This window comes from Monodelphis domestica, chromosome 3 (genome assembly GCF_027887165.1).
Source record: "Monodelphis domestica isolate mMonDom1 chromosome 3, mMonDom1.pri, whole genome shotgun sequence".
Lineage (NCBI taxonomy): Eukaryota > Metazoa > Chordata > Mammalia > Didelphimorphia > Didelphidae > Monodelphis > Monodelphis domestica.
This window is the reverse complement of record NC_077229.1, coordinates 175,266,322-175,290,989: the sequence shown is the minus strand read 5'-3', so window position 1 is coordinate 175,290,989 and position 24,668 is coordinate 175,266,322. Positions and strand designations below refer to the sequence as shown.

Sequence of the window (24,668 nt, the reverse complement as noted above, 5' to 3'; positions counted from 1 at the left end):
ATTGAAGGGAAATTAGATACATGTTATACTGAGGATTTGGAGAGAGAAAGTTGGGTTTGGATTCTACTTCTGACCCTTACTCGCTTTTGACATGGAATCTAGAAGCCCCAAACTTGTAGCCTAGTAAAAACTGATGAACCCCAAGTTTTAGGACTAGCTTGTAAGTTGGAGACCCCAAAGCTTGTCCTTGTTTCCTCTTCCTGTAAGAATACACCTAGAAGGCAATCCTCAGCTAGCAGTTTCAGTCTGAATAATGGACCCTAAGGTAAATGACAGTTTCAGTCAGGTGGGGTCAAACCTAAGCCAAGTGACACTTCTTTTCTCCAGAAGCTACTGTATCCCACTCTCCTTTCCAGGATGGAACTCAGGACCTTCAGTTTATAAGACTGATGTGATACTGCTAGCCAGAGATTACCTTCTGGGTGCATTCTTACTGGAACAGAGGAAAAGGATGAGCTTCGAGGTCTCCAACTTACAAGGTAGTCCTAAAACTTGGGGCTCATCAGATTTTATTAGGCTACAAGTTTGGGGCTTCTAGATTCCATGTTGATACTAGCTATACTACTAAGTAAATGGTGATGATAATATCCAACTTATAGGGATGTTTTGAGGCTTAAATGAGACAAAGTACTTAAAGGCATTTGCAAACAGTTAAACACTAAACAATGCAGGCTATTATTTAATTTTTTGATTTCATGATCACAGGGAACTTCTAGTGTTCAAACTTTCTGAAACAAGAATCCCCAACCCCTCTAGCTGAGAGTCCTAGAGAATTGCTTGAAGCACTGAGAGAGGTTAAGTGACTGACTCTTGATCACATATCTAATATACATGCAATGCAGGACCTGAGTTTAGTTTTCCTGACTCCAAGGTCAATTCTGAATGAGGCTAGAACAAGACTAAAATGTAATTGAGAAATGTTTAACAAAATTTTTAAAAATACAGTAAAACATAAAGAATGCTGCCTTTAAAAATTAAGCCAATATGTCAGCTGTAAGGGTCTTTATGTAGAGTGTAATAGCCCCCATTTCCATCTTGGTTTGACACCACTGCTCTAAGCAACACTGCTCTTAAATAAGTTTTTGATTAAAATATAATAATAACTATTATTATTTAAATAAAATTCCCAGAAAACACGGGCCAAGAGTTCTAGTTCCTTTATAAGCAGCTATATGACTCAGTGGATAGATCCATAGATCTGAAGTCAGGAAGAATGAAGTTCAAATTTGGCTTCTAGCAGGGTGACCTTGGACAAATCACTCAATCTCTGCCTTAATCTACTGGAGAAGGAAATGGCAAACCACTCTAGTATCCTTGACATGAAAATCCCATACAGAGTCATAGAGAATTGGAGAAAATTAAACAACTGAAAAACAATTGGCTCCTTTAACAGCTTTCCTAACAGTTGCTGAAATTGAAAAATATGAACTTCTAGTCTTCTGTCCATGTAGACATCAGTGGACCCTGAGTGAAAAGACTCAATGGAGGAAGAAAATAAGGAAGCCAAGGGCCTTCTTGGTCTAAGGTCTAGTCAATAAAATCTCAAATGATTGAGAAATTATCATCTATGAGTTGACAGTGGTCCAAAACCCATCTAGGTCAATCCTAATATTACTGGTGTTCAGTTAGTAACTCAAGTCAAAACATGACCCTGGGTGTGCCTTCTCTTTATCTTCAACCAGTGTTCAAGTCCTCACCTGGATTAAGCAATGTGATTCCTTCCCTTAACCCTTGTAAACACTGTGGAGCTGACCCATTTTCATTGGACTGATTGCTTTCTGGGAGCCCGGCAACTGAATTCCGATCCACCAGGGGTAGGTCTTTTGGGATGGCTAGTGAATAAATGATAACTGGTGCATGGGGTCTGCAAAGGGGGCGAGGGTTGGGGAGAAGGCCAAATAAATCACCATAAATTTTTGTTTTTATTTCAGAAATCCTCTTCTGCCTTAATTCTGCCCCCCCCATCTCTGTCTGTCTGTCTGTCTGTCTGTCTGTCTCTCTCTCTCTCTCTCTCTGTCTCTGTTAGAAATGGGGAAAGAGAAAGAGAGAGACATATACATACCCAGAGACAGAGAGACAGAGAACAAATCTACCTTGAACCCCTTCCCTTTTACCTTCTACCTCATCATATACATAGACTCTAACCTGCCCTCTCCAGGCAATCTTTGTGGATGAATGAAATAAAAAGCATTTATTGTGTACTTCCCACACCAAAAGTATTGTATTAAGTACTGGGGATACAAACCTAAAAGCAAGATAGCCCTGCATTTAGGGAACTCACATTTGAATACAATATTATAATCATAGAACTAGAACTGCAAGGTCCCCAGAAGTTATCTACTCCAACCCCTACAGGGGAGAGATTTGATCTTAGGATCTATAATTTCTGAGCAAATGTTTGTTCTTCTTTATCAGGTTGCCACTAAATTTAAATATCAACTGGTTTCCAGACTCATTTAAAAAAAAATCTCTTCTGTTTGGAGCTTCTTATTCACAATAAGTTGTGAATAACTGGCAGCAGGAATTAAATCAAAAGTATTTACATTTTAAAAGAATCTCCTTGGTAATAAGAAGGAATGATTATGTGATGGTAAAATTAGAGACTATGTGAGGGATTGAGTTGGTGATGGGGAGGTCAGATTCTTGAGTGGGGCCTTTTATTCTTTAGCCATTTAAGAATTACTTGCCTTTACCCCTAAATTACTAACCCCCCACGCTTTTGCTCACTCACAAATGTCAGTCCTTGGGATCTTCAGGATTCAGGACTAGGAAGACCCTCAAAGACCATCTATTTCTGATCCAGTCTCTTCATTTAATAAATGAGGTAGCAGGCTTGAAGAGGTAAGAGGTGGCCCAGAATGAAGCAGAGCTATAATTTAAACTCAGGTCTTCTGGTTTCAAATCCACTGCTTTTTCCCACTACCTCTCACATTGCTAGTTAAAGTCAATTTCAAAGTACTCTTCAGATCATGTTTATTCAGTTGTTTTAGTTGTGTCTGACTCTTTGTGATCCCATTTGGGGTATTCTTTTGCAAAGATATTGCAGTGGTTTGCCATTTCCTTCTCCAGCTCATTTTACAGATGGGGAAACTGAGGCAAACCAGTTTAAGTGACTTGCAGAGAGTCACACAGCTAGTGTTGAAGTCATATTTGAATTCAGGTCTTCCTGACTCTAGGCCCAGTGCTCCATCCACTTTGCCACTTAGCTGTCCCCTTCATATCATATATAGTCTTAACAAAAATAAAATTGTGACATCCAAACCACCCTGAAACTGTCTAGTCAAGATTCAGGGTGTGATCACACAATTACAGGTTTATCCATTATGGGGCATCGATGTTTGCTCCTTCTACTATTTGGGCCCTTTTATGTAGGTCTTCCTTCCACATAGTTGCCAAAATGAGTTTCTTAAAGGATTGAACATGCCACCTTATGGCTTGATAAACTCCAATGACTATAGTCAAGTGCAATTTTTTTTGGGGGGGTATTTTAGGACCTTCACAACTTGGCTCTGATCTGCCTTTCTTAGTTTATGAAACATTTGTCTTCTTCATGCATCCTTCAGTCCAGCCAGACTGGCCTTGATGTTCGTTATGTAGGACCCTCCATCTCCTGTGTCTCTACCTTTGCAGGCTTTCCTCCATGCCTAGAATATTCTTCCTCTCATCTAATGTTGAATCTTTCCCACTTACATGAAGCCTTTTCAGACCCTCCATCCTTTTCAGCTGCTAATGCCTTCTCTGGGAAATTGGAAATTGCCTTGTATACCCTCCATAGATGATCATATCCTCCTTTGCTTTTTATCCTCAGCACCTAAAATATGTGGCAAATAATTCTTGTTGACCCTTTGGTTTTATGCTTCTTGAACATCATCTTGTTGTCAGTTCCACGCTTGTTAGGACAGAGCTTTGTAATTTAACATTTTGAATTTTTTCAGTGATAAGATATTGATGTTTTAGATCAAGACTGGACTATATGTGGGACTTGGGGATCTCTTTTAAGGCTTGATCCTAAGATTCTAAGGTTCCTTGGTGCTTATCTGTCCTATCTATGACAGAAAAATTATATTAATTTGGCTAAATTTTCTGCATTGAGAGCTAGGCTGGGGAAGATAGAGTCAACATTCAAAACCCTATTACTTAGCTTTGGAATGAAGTGATAATATTTCTTCCTAATCAGTCATTCCTTATAGCATCTGAGTGAGGAGAGTGCGTGTGTGTATGCTTGTCTGCCTAATTGCAATCATGCTTCTTTCTTTGCTGAATTGAGGAGGTATTGAGGAGTGGTATCTCAAAATTCATGTTGCTGGGCTGACTGGCTGCCATGACTTTCAGGAGAAATCTCAGAGGTTTTAGGGCTTCTTGCTGGTGGGGACAGGAATGCTTAGCAACCAGTTTTATTATAATGGCACCAGAAATGATTACGCTCAGGCAGAGACTTTTGGGGAGCCCTGTCTCATAGCCAATTTGTCTGGTATTTCAGTGCTGAAATCAAAATGTTGCTTACTCAATCTTTCCTACAAATCCTTAAAATGTGGGAGTTCCCATGAGCTTATGTGGCACAATGGGGGATTTGCAATGAGGAGACTTGGATTCAGGTCTTTCTGCAGCAGACTCTTACTAGTTGTGTAGTCATGGGCCAATAATTTAACCCATAGAATCGCCTTATCTGTAAAACAGGAGAAAAGAACACTTCCAGCGCCCATCTCACAGGTAGGGTTGTTGTACTCTGTAAATTTTCAGTTGCTATATACATGTAAGTTAAAAATTTTTTTCTTTATTTTATTCTAGTATCAAATCTACCCATAAGTTTTCCAAGGTTATAATACATGTAAACTTTTTTTATTAATATTATAATTTGAAAATGCCCAAACATCATTTGGGGGGGGGGGTTGGGGAGAGAGTGGTTAGTGGTATCATGAATATCTCCTTCTTAGCTGATGTTTCTGTGCCAGCGGTGGGAGTGAGATTGCTATTTTCAAACGTCATTCTAGATAATTAGATCAAATAAGAGGTGGACTCTCCTTATAAGGAAACCATTTTAAGAAGGCAAAAAGAGTGTAGAGTTGTCCACTTGGCTAGATTAAGTTCAGGCTAGGCTTTTTTTTTTTTTGTTTTAACTATTTCTTATTTATGTATTAAAAACAACTAAGTTTTTTTTCAATTCCTTCTATTAGGTGAGAAAAACATTCTCTCCAACTTCCCTTCTAGCCCATCTATTAATTGTGGAAATATAGAAATGACTTGTGTGGCCTTAATATCATTATATAATTATATTTAATTAAATATTATAATTAGTATAATTATGTAATAATTTCTTATATTTATATAACACTTCATGGTTTATGAAGTATATTCGTTTGATATCATCTTATTTAACCCCATAACAACCTTGTGATCTATGTCAAGCAGGCAACATTACTGCCATTTTACAGATAAAAAGACTCTGGATCGGAGAAATTAAGTAGTTTGTCCAAGGTTATGCAGCTAGGTTCGTACAGAAGTAGGACTCAAAAGCACAATGAAATAACAATCCTACTGGAAGTCCCACTTTAATGGATTAGGATGTTTTGAAATTAGACTGTCACCAGCCAAAGAAGTGTCAGTCCTATTTACATTTGAGTGATAACCTTTGTCTATAATTGAGTGCCATTGAAGTGCTTAAAAACAATTGGTTATCATAATTTTGGGAAGCTCTTTCCTTCCCTCAATTCTTACTTATACTGTTGATTTTTTTAATAGACCTTTTTCTTCAAAATATCCATGTCCACTAAATCAGTACTGGTCATGATGTGAAATCTAATGAGGTTTTTCTTTCTTTTAAACACAATATGTACAAACATTTTGGTTTTTTACAAAGCCACCAATTTAGTGATAGAGGAGGAAGAGTGCTTAGCTCATCTCCCTTCATACCTGTTGGGACAGGTTTATTTTTCCATTATGAGTTAACTTTGTGGGAAATCTTCACAGATTTCCAAGAGGAATTATACCACAAGCTCCACTTCTCCTCTCCCTACAGACCCTTGCAATGAAGGTCTTCCTGTACCTTCCTCATAGAACTGTTTTGAGGATCCATTGGCGTCATATGTGGAGGCAGCCTGGTGCCGAGGGAAAGAGCTCTGGCTTTGAACTCAGAGGCTATATGTGATAAGGACTAGAGGTATTACCTCCATTTTACATTTGAAGAGACCAAGACTTAGATTAAGGTCACACATGGTCACACAGCTAGTATGTGTTGGAGGTAGGACTTGAAACAAGTTCTTTGTGGGTCCACAGCCACCTCTCTTTTCTTTAAACCTTGTTGCTTCTAAAGGTAAACTGTGGACCAGTCAATAAAGCTACAGAACCAAAAGGATATAATGTAGGGCAGAGGTTTTTCACCTTAGACCCTTGAATTTGTTTTTAAACTGTTTTAATCACAGTATTTTGACTTAATTGGTTTCCTTTGTAATGTGATGTATTTTATCATAAGTATTTAAAAACATTATTCCAAGAAGGGGTCCATGGTGAAGGAAACAAAGGTTGAGAACCCTTTATAGAAGAGAATGAGCACTAGAGTTAGAAAATCTGAATTCTAAACCCAGCTTTGATGATTGGATTACTAACTGCATGAAAGTCCCTTCATGTCTCTGGGACCTTACTTTCCTCATCTGTAAAATAAGGGGATTAGGCTAAATGGCCAATAAGATCCCTTCCAACTTCTAAATGTATCATCCTCTGAACCTCTAAAAATATCTGCCATTCCAAACACTCCATCTCCTTCAAGAGCAGCTGTCAAATGAACTTGTCCTTTCCTCAACCTTTTTTAGCTCATGGCAGTGTTATTTGCTATGTACAGGTGGGAGCTTAATAAATGCTATTTGATGATGGGTTGATGAAAGCCTACATGGCCTATTTGGATGGGAGAAAAACAATCCTTGTGTGTGCCTTATAGAGCAAAAACGTGAGCGCAGCATAAGGCTCATTAATTTTAAGTGTTCCAGCCAGGAAATGCAAAAGCAGAGAGACTCAGTTTAATATTAACATCCATATCCCATAATGAAAACTTTACTTAAGAGGAGGCCTGTGTTTTATTTTACTCATTAATAATTTTTGAAAATTAAGTGTGGTCTGTGAGTATTGACCAAAGGACCAGAGTAGCCTGGGTCTGTCCTTGGTGCAGATACTGCCTGGTAAGGATCCAATGTTTGACATAGGATAAAAAAGAACAGTTCCCAGCAGTGTAGGCAGGCTGGCTGCTCATTGCTGTCTGCTCTGTTCTATATCTTATTATCTTTTACTTCCTTGAGTCACACATACCTAAAAACAGCTGTTCCTCCTCCATTTCTGAAATTCTTATACCCAGATAAGTGTCCATCTCTTCTAGACTCTTTTTTTTTTTGATTAGGAGAATTACGTATAGTTACCCCTTTACTTTTAACAATTCAAAAAGTACCAGTGCTATTAGAGGCACTGTGGATGCAAAGACACAGATAAAATATTTCCTGTCCCTAATGAGCTTATATTAGACTAAATCAGGGGGTTCTTAACCAGGTGTTCCTGAACTTGGGTTTTTAAAAAGTATTTGGATGACTGAATTTCACTGTAATTTGTTTCATTTGTCACACTATGTATTTTATACAATTAGAAAATTATTCTGAGAGTTGTTGTCTGAAGGCTTCTCCTCCTTCCTTCCTTCCTTCCTTCCTTCCTTCCTTCCTTCCTTCCTTCCTTCCTTCCTTCCTTCCTTCCTTCCTTCCTTCCTTCCTTCCTTCCTTCCTTCCTTCCTTCCTTCCTTCCTTCCTTCCTTCCTTCCTTCCTTCCTCCCTTTTGAAGAGATCATCTCTTCAAAAGGCATGGAAGTGGTATGTCTCATTTGTGGACTAGCTAGCAAGCCAGCTTGTCTGGAGCATTTTTGTTGTCATTGTTATTATTCAGTTATTTTTCAGTCAATTTTGTTCAGCTTTTTGTGACCTCATTTGGGGTTTTCTTGGCAAAGATACTGGAGTAGTTTACAGTTTCATTTTCCAGTTCATTTCACAGATAAAGAAACTAAAGTAAAAAGGATCAAGTGACTTGCCCAAGGTCACACAGCTAGTAAGTATCTGAGACCAGATTTGAACTCAAAAAGACAAGTCATCCTGACTCCAGGCCCAGCACTCTATCCATTGTGCCACCTAGGTGACTAGAGTAGAAAAGGCTTATAATAGCAAACAAGACTGGATAAGTAGATAGAAACCAGAGTTTGAATATCTTTAAATTAAAGGTCAAAGATTTTTATTTTATACTAAAGATGGTAAGAAACCATTGAAGGTATTTGAGTAGCAGAATGACATGAACAGGTCAGATTTTATGCTTGTGACTGTTGGCTTAAGTGGAGAACCATAAGGAACACTATACATTTTTACTTTGCAAAGCTCTTTTAAGTCTATCTTTTTCATTTGATTATCCCAACAACCTGGGGAGATTGATAGGACAGATATTTTTATTCCTTCCTGACAGATGAGGAAAACTGAATCACAGAGAGGTTCAGCTAATTGCTGAAGGTCACAGAGCTGATTGATTAATAGCAGAGTTGGCATTAGAACACACAGGTTTCCTGGCTTCTAGTTTCAGGCTCTTTCCATTAGACCACTATACCATTCATATCACATTCCAACACACTATCCAAGGATTATGACAGTTGGTATGTAATATCTATCTTATGGCCCATAACTGCCCTAATTTGGGATGGATGTGATTAGATATGAATGGTCCAATCACCTTTCCTTTCCTTTCCTTTCCTTTCCTTTCCTTTCCTTTCCTTTCCTTTCCTTTCCTTTCCTTTCCTTTCCTTTCCTTTCCTTTCCTTTCCTTTCCTTTCCTTTCCTTTCCTTTCCTTTCCTTTCCTTTCCTTTCCTTTCCTTTCCTTCTTTTTCTTCCCCCTTCCTCATTCCTTCATTTCTTCCTTCTTTCCTAAAAACAATTTGCCTGTCCATGAAGACAGCCTCAGGACTTGTGTCCAAAATTAAAAACTCTTTAAGAGCAATGGCAATGGGTTACACTTCTTTAGACAGTTTAACTCTCTTCAGCTCTAGAACAGAATGATTTACTTATCTCTCCATGTCATGCTATTCCACAGGACAGCTTGGTAACTGCTCACTGGGCTGTTGAACCTTTGAATTCTTCCATAGATTGAAGGGTCTAGCCAAGCTGGATTACTCTTGGAAACTACTTCATGGAATAGCTTTATAGGACATTACACAACCTGTTTAGAGCAATCATTTGACTGAATGTGGGCAGGCAGAAAAAAAAAAGTCTATTTTTCTTTTTCTTTCTTTTTGGTGAGTGGTGGCAGTGAGTGCTTCTTTGAAAAGTTTGAGTACTATCTTTCTGGGTGAATAGACTTGTGTCTGTCCCACGTCTGGATTAGGGCAAATTCCACTAATATCTCATTCATCAAGGATTAGGACCCAAGAATGGAAAGCCTCCTCGACTTAAATGAAAATTGTTGAAATGATTTGTCAACAAATACTAGGACTTTCCTAATGGACAGGGATTGGGATGAAGGGAGAAGAAAGTAGGGTGATGAGGCAGGGGCAGCTGAACTTGAAAGGAGTAAAGCTTCACAAGTTGGCATAGCACAGGTGTTGAACCTGAGGAGACAGGGAAATTCAAGGAGAGGCAAGAAGGAAAGAAGGTGGCATTATAGAAAATATTGTTTGTAGGACTCAGACTCTCATAGTGTCATTGCCAACTACGTAGGTTTTAAGTTAGGGGAATCATGATCAAAGGGAGTTTCCATACTCCTATGACCATGTCAAATATGGAAGCTGATGATAAAGAGCAGAACCTTTACAAATCAGAAATAATATAATACAAGCATCATTTAACAACAAGCTGTGAAGTAGGAATGCAGGTCTGGTCCATGAGTTTAGGACTAGGGCACTTCAAACTCAGAACTGGAATGAAATGCAACATGTAAACTAAGAGAACACTTTAGAATTTGTTCTCTCTCATTTTATAAAGCAATCCTTTGGTGCTTGGATTTGTGTGGCACAGAAGAAGTAAATTAACTTGGGTGTTATTGTCATTTTTATTATAGTAGCTTGGTCTACCTATACTAAATTAACATTTTTCAACTATTTAGGTCTTTATTTGTGTAAAGATTGTTTTGTGATTCTTTTCCTGTAATTCCTATGTGTACTTTGGCAAGTATTTTATATAATCTTGTCAGCTAGGTGGTACATTGAATAGAGAGCAGGGCCTGGTGTCAGGAAGACTCATCTTCCCAAGTTTAAATTTGGCCTCAGACACTTAATACCTAAGTGACCCTGGACAAATTACTCAGCTGTTTGCCTCAGTTTTTTATCAGGAAAATGAGTTGGAGGAGGAAATGGCAAATCACTATCATATCTTTGCCAAGAAAACCCCAAATGTGACCCAAATGAAATGACAAAGTGTTAAATATGGCTGAAATGAATGGAAAACAACAAATTATTTTAAATGGAATTTCTGTCTTTCTTTCAACTGAGGCACCAGTACTTGGTCTTCATTCTCTATTCTCTCCAGCATCATTTAACTTGAAGTTCACCATTTAACTTGAAGTAATTAAACCTTTTAGGAGAAGAGGTCTCAAATATTTTATGATATGAACTCCTTTGTCATAATGGTGAAATATATGGATTCCTTTTCACAGTAATGTTTTTAAATATACAGAGTAAAATATGTAAGATTACAAAGGAAGCCTCCTGCATTTTTAAAAGCTAAATTCATTGACTCTCTACAATTTATCCCCAAATGTCTTTTGATTCTATGGATGCCAGGTTAAGAACCCATGTTCTTGCTTGTTGTGTAGAGGGAATTTCATTCCCTCCCCATCCTGGATTGCCAACCTGGTTCATCCCATTTTGCTTGCCAGCACTGCATCTATGAATGTGAATAAAAAGGTGTAGGTTTGACCCGACCTCTCTCTACTTTCCTGGATGAGGCAGGGGAGATGGACTGGGAATCCTGGGAGATGATCTACACGTGGTAAGACTTACAGTAGAAAGGAGACTTTAAATCTATTCCTATCTGCTTTCTCTATTTCAAGTGATTATTAACAAACTCTATGGAAATAAGTACCTGGAGTTATAAATTTAAGTCTAGCATTGTGTACCTAGAGATGACCACCAAATTCCTAATAATTTCCAGCAGAGGACATTGAGAAAAAGTGCATTAATATGAAATTGTTCATTCTTTAGTCACTGTCTCTGACTCACATCAGTGATCCCTCTGACCACAGCACAAACCTTCTGGCCACATTCCAATCTAAGATTGTGTACTAACATTCTACACCTCAGGGATTGGTTTCATAGACACTTCTAATTTGCCAATTATCAATGTCAGGGAATTCCTTGAAATGACCTATATAAGTAATGGCACTATGGAAGACAGAGGCAGATTTTCTCCAATTCGCAAGTTTCCTTGGTGATCACCAGATCAAAAGAATAGGGTCTTGATGCTAATAGATGCTCTATAAATATTTGATTCATTCTTCATAGCTATCAAGATTTCTAAAAAGTTTAGAGAAATGGTAGGCATGATTCCATGACTAAAGACTAGAAAAGGCAAAATAACTTTAAAAGGATGGGAGCACTTCAAAAATAAATCCTTAATAATACAATCACTAATAATCCTCATGAGAAAAAATGGAGTGCTTTCAGATACACTGAAATTCCTAATTGTGGATAGATTTCTGATGACTTAGAATGACTTTAGGAGTTATTTTCTTTTTTGATTGCCTAACCTAAGATCTTATAGTAATGTCCTTGAAGATACTTCTTGGAAGATCTCTGTATCTTCGTGGGCCTGGTTCTTATGCTTATATTCCAGATATAATTATATAAATTCAGAAAAAATTCCATAATTTCTTATTTTTAGGCTCCTGCCTTACTTGGTACTTGGATGACTCTGTTTCTAATGACAAATAGAAATGGGGGGGTAGATAGCTAACAATAGGAAACCAAAATAATAGAAAATGAAAAAAAACTTCTCAAAGGACAAAATACTGGGGCACTCACATGTACTTGGGTAGTATAATCTTGATCTCTCTCCCAGGTGTTCTTATTTATGGCACCCTAGGGTGAATAGTTTAGTTCTAATTAAGATAACAACCCTAGATGGGGTAAAAAAATGCCCTGAAAAAGGAATTTATGCTTAAGGTTTTCTGGAAATCAATCCCTTACCTCTGGTGAAAAGTTCTGAAATGCTCTCCAAGATGTTAAGGTCAGACCAAGCACATATGCCTTCGTATAGGGGCAACTGATGCCTTTCATATATCTTCTTTGCAGCGCATAACTAGAAGAGCATTTTTTAGTGCAGTATTTGTGCTAGCCCCTAGGATTCAAACTGAGGGTACTCCAAGTCTAAGCATGTGTGAGCAATTCTTAAGTTCCGATCTTGAGCAACAGAACATGATCAGTCCTTGATAATCTCTCTCTCTCTCTCTCTCTCTCTCTCTCTCTCTCTCTCTCTCTCTCTCTCTCTCTCTCTCTCTTTCTACCCCTCCCCCTCTGTCTTCCCAGGGATATAAATGTCTCCAATAATCCATAAATCTCTTTTTTTCATCCTCTATCCCATTGACATTCAATCTCTTTCCATACTCAGAAAGTTTGCTTATTCATGTGTAGATTATCTGGATTCTTACTACTGTGGAAATAAAATTATCAGTGTTGGCTTTATGATTTCTGAAAGATATGTGACCTGGCACTCCAACTTTGATCTAAATTTGTTCATTCCCTCATTCATTCTTCAATGTTTAGTTCCTCCTCCCACCCCGGGGGACACCCAAAGACCATTTGTTCCTTAAAAATTTTGGTTTCAATGAGGGGATGTCCCATGGTGTGGTATCTAATGGTGATGGAATACTATTGTGCTATAAAGAATGATGAATAGATTTCTGTAAGAACTGGAAAGACCTACATGAACTGACGTAGAATGAAATAAGTAGAACCAGAAGATCATTAAACTCAGAAACTGTAACATTGGGATGATCAAAGGCAATTGACTTTATTACTAATAGCAAAGCAATGATCCAGGATAATTCTGTGGGATTTATGAGAAAGAATGCTATCCACATTTAGAGAAAGAACTGTGGGAGTAGAATTCCATAAGAAAATATATGATTTATCACTTGTTTATATGGGTATATGATTTGGGGTTTTGGTTTTAAAGGATTACTCTTTTATAAAAATGAATTAACATGCAAATGTGTTCAAGTGATTATATATATATATATGTATATATATATATATATATATATATATATATATGTAACCCAATGGAATTGCTTGTCAACTCTGGGAGGGGGTGGGATGAGGGGAGGGAGAAAACATGAATCATGGAATCCTGGAAAAATTTTAAAAATAAAAAATATAATAGAAAAAGATTTGGTTTCATAGGTAAAGGAGCAGTCTCTATCTCAGCTCAAGATACTTCTCACCAATTTGTTGCTCCTATAACAACTGCTACTCTTTCTGGTACTGAAAAGATTAGGGAGATAGGAGAGGTCATGACAGCTAGCATCTGAAGTAGAAGCTTTTTCAGACAATGATGATATTCAGAGATGAGAAAAGAGATTCCAGGTATCCAAACCAATTGACTCTTCCTAAATTCTAAGATGGATGAGTAAACAGACTATTTGTGAACTCTTAGAAGAGAAAGTGATGAATGCCAAGAACCAAAATAGGTTTACTAAGAAGTCCAGTCCAAGCAATCTCCTATCTGTTTTTGAATTAGTAACTATGTTGATAGAACTAGAGAATATCACTTACCTTCAGTTTCAAAATTGTGTGGCATCACATTGGGGCCTCACTGAACTCATAGGGGTACCTTCAGATATTTTACATTTTTGAGGGAAACAATGATATTCAACATCTGTTGAACACTGCTTGAACTATAAGTTAATTCAATTTTAACATGACATTGGCTATATCCCTTTAAATGACATTCTCAAATGTTTGAGGTATGCTTTTGTTACTTATATATTTGGCTATACCCATCACCTTCTTGAAAGTTTTTGTTTATGACATCATACTTTTTGATGTTGGGTTTTTGACAATTGCTAAATTAAAAAAATACCCATAAAAATCAATGGAGAATAGAAGATTAGGGTTGTGATATTCAATCTGATTCCAATAATTGAGAAGCTGTGCAGTGCCCAAAAGGGGCACACATATGTCCCATTAGTAAGTTATTATGAAATTATTTAAGAATGAAATAATAACATTTTCTTTAAATTAATATATAGATATATGTTTCTAATGGTACCTATATTTTTAGGACATCAATACTTTTTATTTGAATTTAATCTCTTAATAAATAGAACTGTGGGGTATTTCTTTTTGCCTACAATGCTATATAATTCACCTAGGAACTCAATGAAAAAATTACTGAGATACCGGGAATACCATAAACTGCTAAATTCTGGAAACCTTTGACATACATATAACCAGTTTATTTGGATTTCATCAAGTTTTATGACAAAGTACCTCATGCATATCTTTGTGAACAAGATGGAGATAGGCATTGTGTTTTATACTGCATGGGTCTTTGGTGATATGCCATGGGATTTTGTCTGCAGCCCTATTCTTTGAGATATTTTTTATCAACAAAACTCAGATGAAGGCAGAAAAAGCATGTCTATTAGATATACATGTAACACAAAAGTTGGAAGTGGTAGTTAATATTCATGAAGAATCAACATTGCAAAAGATATAGACAAAGGATCAAACTAAATGCTTAAAAATGAATTTAGTTGCACTTGGGTCAATAAATTAATTGTATAACCTCAGTAGGAACCTTTAATAGACATTAGCCAATCAGAATACTTCTTCTGAAAGGTTGAAATAACCAATCACAGACTTTCTCCCTATTGTATTCTTTGCTTCTTTGTCTCATCAGGGTTGTTTGTTGCTGGGTGCTCAGCTGTTGCCTACTTCTATCCTGCCTAAAAGATGGTTTTCTTTCAGGTATTTTTGGATCCATTTCTAGAGCCATTTGGTAAGCCTAGATTCTGGCTAGCTTAATTTTTTATTTCATTCCAAATCATATAGAATAGCCCTAAGATTGTTTTTAAACAGATACTTTTCCTAGATGGGTTTCATTAGGAAATAATAGTATTCTAAACCAATGTCAACACTTTTTTTTTTTCATTTCCAGTTTCTTGCCCCTCCTTTTCACATTATATCAGGGTCTGTATTAGATCTAGCATTTTTCGTGCCTTTTACATAAATGGTCTCCCATTTCTGGAACACCCTTCCTTTCAAGCTCTATTTTAGAGAATCCTTAGATTTCTTTAAAGCACACCTCAGGTCCCACATCCCCATGAGGTCTTTTCTTTTCCCACAAGTTTTTAATACTTTCTTTATTTAAAATTAATTTGCATGTATTTTGCATTTACTTATGAATGTACATGTTGTATCCCCTTAGTAGAACATAACCTTCTTGAGGGCAGGACAATTTTGTTTTTGACCTTGTATCCCCAGTACCTTGCAGAATGCCTTGAACATATTAGACTACTGATATATCATCATTGTTGAAAAAGTTTCATACTGTATCCTTTCATTTTAATTTTCTTCTATTTGGATATTGATTTTTCATCTGTTATAGCCCTATACTGACAGATAATTGGGAAATGACTCCTTTCCACAGTCACCAGCGATTTTCAATATGTCAAAATGTAGTCAATTCCATTTTGTGCTTGCCCTGTTTGTCACTTTTTGTCTTTCTTCACAAAGAAAACCTTGGTGACATAGAAGCATGAGGTTTCTGTTTAGTCTATTGCCTTTCTTACTTGTGAGACAGGTTCCATTTTGTGTGTGTGTGTGTGTGTGTGTGTGTGTGTGTGTGTGTGTGTGTGTGTGTGTGTTCTTATTTTATCCTTTCCATGGTCCTCTTAAGAAAATTAAAGTCCACTTAGGTTGATTTGGCTGTCAATTATTGCAACAGAATTTGATTTGATTCAATCTAGCAGGCATTTCCTGAGAGCAGTTACTGTATTTTCAGGTGCTGAGATCATTACATTATAGCAGTGCTTATGGTGGAGGGAATAAAAGGAATTATGATAATCTACCTTTTCTCGTGGTTTTAGGCCTGGTTACCATTTAGGAAGGGGCACAAACTGTCCAGATTGTTCTTCTTGCCTTCCCTTCTATTCACCCAACAGCAAAAACAAAAAACAAAAACAACAGCTTCTCAAACAAAATAATTTATCTCTTGTGTTTCTTGGGACTGTGGTTAGAGAGGTGGCTTTGGAGTCAGGATGATCTGCCTTTAAGTCCCAGGTCTAATACATTCTGACTGTATGACTTTGAGCAAGCCACTTAATAATAATGGCTAGTAACTACATATACATATATATGTATATATGCACACTAGCATATACTAGTATAATAACATATGTATGTATATGGTATATATAGTATATACTAGTATATATTTATACTAGCAATTATTAAGTATATATATATATATATATATAGTGCTTTAATGTTTTTCAAATAGGTATTATTTCATTTAATCCTACTAATAACCTGGAGAGGTTCTGTTATCCCCATTTTATAGACAAGCAAATTGAGACAGTCAGAGGTGGTATAGCTTGTCCAGGATCACATAGCTTATAAGAGTGTGAGATTGGATTTGGACTTAGTCTTATTAACTCTGGGAACAATACCACCTAGCTTCCTCTGAGGGAAGGAAAAAAGAAATGGACATTTATTAAGCACCTAATACATGCCAGGCACTGTCCTAGGTGCTTTATTAATATTTTCTCATTTTGACTTCATAAAAACTGATTTGTTGTTCAGTCATTTCAGTCATCTGCTCCTCTCCATGACCCCATTTGGGTTTTCTTGGCAAAGATACTGAAGTGTTTGCCATTTCCATCTCCAGCTCATTTTAAAGAATTGAGGCAAATAGGATTAACTGACTTGCCAAAGATTGTACAACTATTAAGTCTGAGGCCGAATTTGAGATCAGAAAAATGAGTCTTCTTGACTCCAGGCCTGACACTCTATCCATTGGAAGGTAGGTACTATTTTTATTCCCATTTTACAGTTGAGGAAACTGTACATTGATTTGAGACTTAATTTCATAGAGACAACTTTGAACTCAAGGCAGAGACTATGGAAAGAAGAAAAATGAGAACAATAGATACAGGTGAAGAGGAAGGAGACTAAATTAAGGGTAAAGAGAAAAGGTGTTCTTGTTAAAGAGAAGGGCTATTTCTTAGAGACCAGAGTAAAGAAAATGGATGAAGATGTATAGGATTTTTGAGGAATGGCATATGGTAGATGAAGCATCTCATAGAGAATGATTTAAGTCTTTTTCAGTAGAGGAGAAAACTATGACATCTCCTGGATAAGGTGGTATGGGTACGGTGTTGAGATCCTTTTGGGGAAAAAAGAAATTTTTAAATGTTTAAATTTTGGAACATCCACTGTGGGATGTAGGATAAAGAGTCTCCTCAGAGAGGAATGGAAATTATGCCAAGCAGCAATGAGGAATCCATTTGAGAATAGATAGTGTGAATTTGTGGCGGATCTAGACCCCATGGTTGTATGACTTACTTCAATGGGTTTTATTGGTATGGAAATATAAGTGGAGAAGGCAGATGGTGGGGTTTATAGAGGATTGATGATTGATAGAGTATAGGTGGCAGAAGGATAAGGAAGCAAGGGATACAAAGGTAGAAGAAAATATACAATTGCACTGATTATTGATAGGGTCAATGTGAGGAAACAGCAAGAGTAAAGAATTGGAAGATTGGCAAAGGATGGAGGAAATATAACTTGGGGTGAGTATAGAAGGTAGGCTTAGGAACAAGGCAGAGAGAGAGAGAGAGAGATAGGAGATCAGGAGATTATGGTCAAAGAGGAGAGCTTCAGTGTTCAAAATTATGTAAGCAGCAGTGCTATGATGATTGTCATATAGGGTGGGAGGGCCTGAGTGAAGTGAAGCTGCAGATCATGGGAGCTGAAAAGATTGTTAAATTGGGAGACATCAGTATATAGATACCTTTATCTCTCTATCTACTCTTATTTTCTGTTTTAGATTCAATAGATTGGTAAGGGCTAGGCAATTGGGATTAAGTGATTTATCTAGGATCACACAGCTAGGAAAAGTCATTAGTATATATCCTGAAGTCACCATACTTAGTGTAGATGTTAGAATGGAAAGGGAAAAATATTTTTGACTAAGCAAGTATTTATTTTTAAAATTTATTATAACTTTTTAACACTAGAAATTAGTTCTAAATCATCTCCTTCCTTCCTGTTCCCTCCCACTCATTGAGAAGGCAAACATATAATATCAATTATACATGTGAAATCAAGCAAAGCATATTTACATATTAGCCATGTTGCAAAAAGTAAGAAAAGTAAAGATAGTAAGAAAATACTTCAATTTGCCCTCAGTGTTTATCAGTTTTATCCCTGGAGATAGATAGCATTTTTCATGATGAATCCTTTAGAATTGTCTTGAATGGGTATTGATCAGAATAGCTAAGTTGTGAAGGAAAATTCTCAACCAGGTATTTGAATTCCAGTAGACTATCAGCTCCCTAAGAGATCGTTTTTTCATTTTTGTCTTCATATACTCAGGACAGAGCGCACTGCCTTGTATGTAATAGGTACTTAGTAAGTGCTTCTTGAATTGGAGAAAGGCAGGAGAGAGTGACCTGAAGACAGATTATAGTGACATGTAGCTGGACCAGGTGACAGAGAGAGATAGCATACACCCAGGAAGAGGCAAAATTGCTAAGTGATGGTGTCAGAGAAAGGGTCTAGATGTGACAATGGAGGACTAGGAATATTCCTCCTCCTCATCTTTGCTTAGTGAATTAGGACTAAGAGAGAAGAAACAGCCAGCACAGATGACAGCAGTGAAGGGATGTAGTGTCCTCTAAAGAGAGCGAGTCTTTGGAAGAATGAATGGATGAATGAAAAAGCATTTATTAAGTACTTATTATACAACAATTCCTCCTTTCCAGAATCTTATTTCTCATTACAGGAATCAACCCATGAAAGAAAGTTCAGCTACTGGATGGATGAAAAGGCCCTTGGATCTTTAGCTAATGTCAGTAGGTTGGATGACAGTGGTTCTGCAGGACTAAAAGGCAGGGCAGATGGTAAAGCCTGGAGGATGTTAGGAGTCAGTAGCTAATAGGCATAGGGCTGATAACTCCCATCTCATCTAGGTAGTATAAGTCATCAGACATTGGAGATTGGTTTGAGTATGACCCAGGATCAGGAGAGTGGGTGAGGGGGTGAAAATTAGGAGAGGTAACACAGAAAAGAAGGAAAGTTTGGGGGGCATCTCGGTGGCTTAATGGATTGAGAACCGGGTTGAGAGATGGGAGGTTCTGGGTTCAAATTTGACCTCAGACACTTCCTAGCTGTGTGACCCTGGGCAAGTCACTTAACCACCATTGCCTAGCCCTTACCTTGGAATTCTTCTGCCTTGGAACCAATACACAGTATTGATTCTAAGATGGAAGTTAAGGGTTTTAAAAAAAGGAAGGGAAGTTTGTTAGGGATGGAGTGTGTATTATAGAGGATACAACATAAAAGGAAATAGAGGAAGAAAAAGATTTGAGAAAAAGGGTAGGGATGATTTGGATGGAAATAGGCTTGTGTCTTGGGAAATGATTACCCTGAATAGAGAACAGGACATAGGATTTAAGAAAGTTCAGTTAGTCAGGTGCAGCCCAGAAAGACTGGTAATTTTGACATTGCTATTATTTTAACACTTGAACTATTCCTTGGGCTACAGTTTCTTATTCGGCAAAATGAAGAGTTTGGACTAGTCAGCCATTGAAATTCCTTTCTTTCCTTTATCTAAGATCTTATGAGCCTATATACCTTTGGTTGAAATCAAGGACTATGCCATTTACTATCTTAGTGACCTTGGGTAGATTGATTAACCTTTCTGGGCTCCAGTTCTATAACTTTTAATCAAAAAGACTCAATAGATGACTTCTTAGGTCCCTGCCTACACTAAAGTCTATGATTCTGAGTTTTCTTGCATCTACCTATCTCAAGGTTCTGGAATAGGTCAGCACTGATTAGTTTACTGAAGCCATATTACCCTCAGATCACTGCTACAAGAGACTCAAACTCATAGCTTGACCTCTGGATTAATCCCAGTATTTTTTATTTCCCTGGAATCAATGATAAGACAGCCCTGGGTTTGATCACAGGAGGGAAGAGAAAGGGAACAGTATTTACTAAGCTCTTACTATGTTCTGGCATTGTGCCTAGCACTTTGCAAATATTATTTATTTGAAATAGTCCTGGGACTGTCACATAGGAGTGGACTTCTACAAACTTCTGTTGGGACTTGCTATTCTGCTTTTGCCTTACATATATTCCCTGTTTTAATGGGTTCAACTTAAACTCTTTCCCCTGAAACCTCATCACAGGCCCCCAGTGCAAATGGAAGTAGTGGTCCTGGGAAGGTAGGCTTTGTCCTTGATCATTTCCACATGCTAGTGGGCTTCACAATCTGAAATAGCCCACTTAAATGTTTATGAAACATTAAAAACTTGTTGTTTGAAGTGTGAGTTGTTAATAATGGATTTCTAGAGTTGGGTTTTTTTTTTTGAGCATTAAGTTGAGCCCTATTCAAATTGTCTTGCTTTTCAGATGAGCTTAAGAACCTTATGATTAGTGCTTATTAGCATTTCTGTAACACTTTTCCTTGTACATAATTATTCATTCTTTCTCTCTTTAGTCCAGGCAGACAGAGCCTAGGAAACAAGTTACCATTATAACCATTGAACATTTTACCCTATTCCTTATACTAGTATTTGAAAGTCAGGCAACAGGACAGTGTGGCAAACTGAATAGGTTCTGTTCTCACAATTATGAAGGTCAGATCCAAAGCTTGACTCAGATATTTATTAACTGTGTGACTGCCCAAGTCCCTCAGCTTCCCTGTTTCCTTACCTGTGTCAGGAGATGGCCCAGGTTCTCTTGGAAAAGGGGGCAAATGGCATATCCATGGGGGCTATAGAGATGTGCTATCCTAAGGTCTAACTAAACAAATAAGTTTTATATAGCTCATTAGATTGGCCAAAGATCTTCCTAGATCAATCACCTCAATCGAAATGGAGATAATAATATCCCTTCTTATACTTACCTCACTATGGTTATTGAGGGTCATATCTTGCCAGGGACATCTACGGAGTCACAATAGGGGACAGTTTAGAACTGTTGGGGGACAGCTTAGAGCTGTCGGAGAACAGTTATGGAGTCACAAAGAAAGAAATACTGGAACATTATCAAAGAGGGATAATGAACATTTATTGTAAGCAGCACACAAGATTTTAAGCTCTTCTCGAGAGAAACAATCTCTCCTCCCCAATCCCCCTCAGGATGTGAACAGGGGAGTTAACCCGTTCTCAGGAGATCTTGGAATTGTTCATGCAGCCTTGAACTGAGATTACTATGTTTTTGGCGTACTCAGCAGGAATGGTATGTCATAAACACCTGGGAAGAGGAACTCTATTCCATGAGGTCACGAAAGGTTCACTACAATATCTAACCCATCCTGTCAATAAAGGACTTTGCAAATTTGAAAACACTGAAGAAGTGTTAGTTACTACTATTACTTCTGCCATAGGTCCCATGGCTAGTCAGCAGGGAGGTGGCATTGAACCTGAAATTATGTGAGGGAAGAGGACAGCCTCTAGGAAGCAGGATTCCAAGAGCCCAAGAGTTACAGTATTGTGTCACCTCATTTGATGTGCCTGGCATATTGTCCCTCCTCACCTCCATGACCTGACTTGACTGGTTTCCTTTAAAACTCAGCTAAGGTTCTGCTTTCTGCAATCCTTTCATGCCTTTCTTTGTCCTCCCAATGGCTAGTAGTGCCTTCCTTCTGAAATTGCCTTCCATGTACATCACAATATCATATAAAACTCAGCTAAGATTCCACTTTCTCCAATCCTTTCATGCCTTTCTTTGTCCTCTCAACGGCTAGTAGTAGTGCCTTCCTTCTGAAGTTGCCTTCCATGTACATCACAAATATATTTTATTCATTTATCTCACACCAGAATTCATTATTTCCACACCCCCAACCCACTTCTCTTCCAAACTTTTCTGTTTTGTTTGTTGGCTTATTTGTTTTCTTGTATCCCTTGCACTTCATATGGCAGGTGCTTAATAAATGCTTGTCAACTTGACCTATTATTGCCAAGGGTACCCCTGTCTTCTAAGACTTGATACCTTGGTGTCATCCTCAGCTCCTCTGTTGTACTTATAGATCCAGTCTGTTGCCAAGTCTTGTCCTTTCCATACCATCTTTTATATATGTTCCCTTCTCTCCACTTATGTAGGCATCATCATAATTTGGTCTTTTATCAATCCGTATCCAGATTATTACAATAGCCTTCTTATTATTATCTGTGCCTCAAGTCTCTCCCTACCCCGATTCATTCCCCACTTCTCTGGTTTTCCTGAAGTTTACTTTGACCCATGTCACACCCCACCTTGAGTAAGCTCCAGTGGTTTCCTATTACCGTTAAAATAAAATAGAAAGTCCAGTATTTGGATCTTAAGGCCCTTCACTACTTGGATCCTTCCTACCTTTTCAATTTTCTTTGACTTTACTCCTTTTCAAATTTTGTTTTCCACTGACAATGGTTTTCTTGCAGTTCCTCGAACATGAAACTTCATCTTCAGGCTCTGTCTTTTCACTTCTCTTGTGCCTGGCATATTGTCCCTCCTCACTTTCATGACCTGACTTGACTGGTTTCCTTTAAAACTCAGCTAAGATTCCACTTTCTGCAATCCTCTCCTGCCTTTGTTTGTCCCCCCACCCCACCCCCCAGTGGCTAGTAGTGCCTCCCTTCTGAAATTGCCTTCCATGTACATCACAAATACCATATCTGTCATTTTGTATATGTTGTTTCCCCCATTAAGAATAGGAACTCTTTGAGGGCAGGGAGCATATTTTGCCTTTCTTTGTATTTCCAGTGAAGAACACACTACCTGGCACAGTGTTATTGTTCAGTTGTTTGGGTTGTATCCTACTCTTCATGACTCCATTTGGGGTTTTCTTGGCATAGATACTAGAGTGATTTGCCATTTCCTTCTCCAGCTCATTTTATATATGAGTGACTGGAGCAAACAAAGTTAAATGACTTGGCCAACATAATACAGCCAGTAAATGACTGAAGCCTGGATATAATAAACAATCAATGTTTGTTGACTGACCAGCTAAAGGTGGGAGCTATCCAAAGCACAAAAAAAAATCAAAGCCATTGTGAATCTAGTGAATGCTGTGTTGCCCAACACAATACTCAGGCACATTGAGGCTCCCTAAAATGGGTCCTCATTGCAAAGGAACAACTCAAAATGGAAGGGAGACTGATCTTCTTTGCATCATGATGCCTGCAGATCTTTGGGATAAAGCACAAGAGGAACCAGCCCTTCCTTGATGATACACATACAGACTTTGGTAAACATCATAGCAAAACCCACACATTTAGGGAGAATGATGTTTTTAATTTTAAGTGCTATGTGTTCTTTCCTTATATAGTAAAGGTTGGGAAGTTGTGGTATGGCAGGAAATGATTTAAATATCAGCCTGAGGGTAAAAATATGGAACTTGTAGTTATATCCAAGAGAGATGGGATCTTCCATCCAATGAACTCAAGCTGCTGGAGACTCAGTCAGAAAGAACATTGATTAGCCTGGGCAGCAGAGTGCTGTGCCTGTAACTTGAGAGGGAATTAACAGCCATTACTGACTTTCAGGGTAGAAAGCCCTCTTCTAAACCATAAAGCTTTATTGCCAAAATGCCTCTGAAGAGTAATTTCCTTTTTTCCCCTCCTTTTGAAGCTGCTCACAGCCAAGGAGGATACAAACCCATTTAGACTGGTGCCAAGGATCTGACTTGGTCCACCTGGTTTCTGCTCTATTATATAGGTAGAAAGCCTCTTGTCTATAGATGATATGTTTAGCCATGGTTCGGTGACTTTTCAAAGTGAAATAATCGCATGATGACAAAGAGCCCTGTGGATTTGAATGAATCTTGTCCTGGATTCCAATTTGTGCCTTCTCTGTGGCATGAGTACCTGTGTACCTGCCAACTGTTACATTTGTATGAGACTAAGTAGACCAAACTGAAGAAGTACCCAGAGGAATGGATAGATATGAGGACAGGACACACTCATTCTGGGGTCCCAATTGCTTTTGCTCTAGTGAGTGTTTACCCATCTTCTCTCAATGCCCCATCCCAGAAATAGAGGGAATGGAATCCTTACATTTTTGCCTCCTGGAGACAAGCAGGGTGGGCAACTGATGAGAACTACAGTGGCCATGCCCTGTGCACGGGCCATGAAGCCAGGAGCCAAGCACTACCTGAAGTCCTTGTACCTGTATTGTGTGGCACATGGTCCTTTGTTTACTTCTTACATTGCTTTCTCTTTTTAGTGTTTGTATACTGACACTGCCTTTTATTCTTTGGAGTCAAAGAATATATAAAACCTTCCCAGTGGGGGAGAAGAAAAGGATATCAGAGTGAGTTCTTGGTATAACTAGCTTATTTTATAGGTGAGACTGGGCAAGTGTAAAGGCTTTCCCAAGATAACACAAACATTTTTGCAGTGGTAGGATTAGAACCCCATGTCTCTTGATGCCATTCAGTGTTCTTTGCCATATACT

The 24,668-nt window shown here is 37.9% G+C and overlaps 1 protein-coding gene across 3 annotated transcripts in view; it reads left to right on the top strand.

Annotated features, from left to right (window-relative positions):
• The window catches only part of CPQ (carboxypeptidase Q), a 703,529-nt gene that overhangs the window by 61,565 nt on the left and 617,296 nt on the right, over positions 1 to 24,668 (top strand). Inside the window, exons 1-2 of one of the 3 annotated variants that reach the window (XM_007488143.3) lie at positions 357 to 479; positions 1,683 to 1,814. The exons of 1 other annotated variant lie outside the window; for it this stretch is intronic. The gene's annotated coding sequence lies outside the window, so the exon portion shown is untranslated. Of the gene's footprint in view, positions 1 to 356; positions 480 to 1,682; positions 1,815 to 24,668 lie in introns of those variants that run through there. One more of the 3 variants, XM_007488142.3, reaches the window with a different exon arrangement.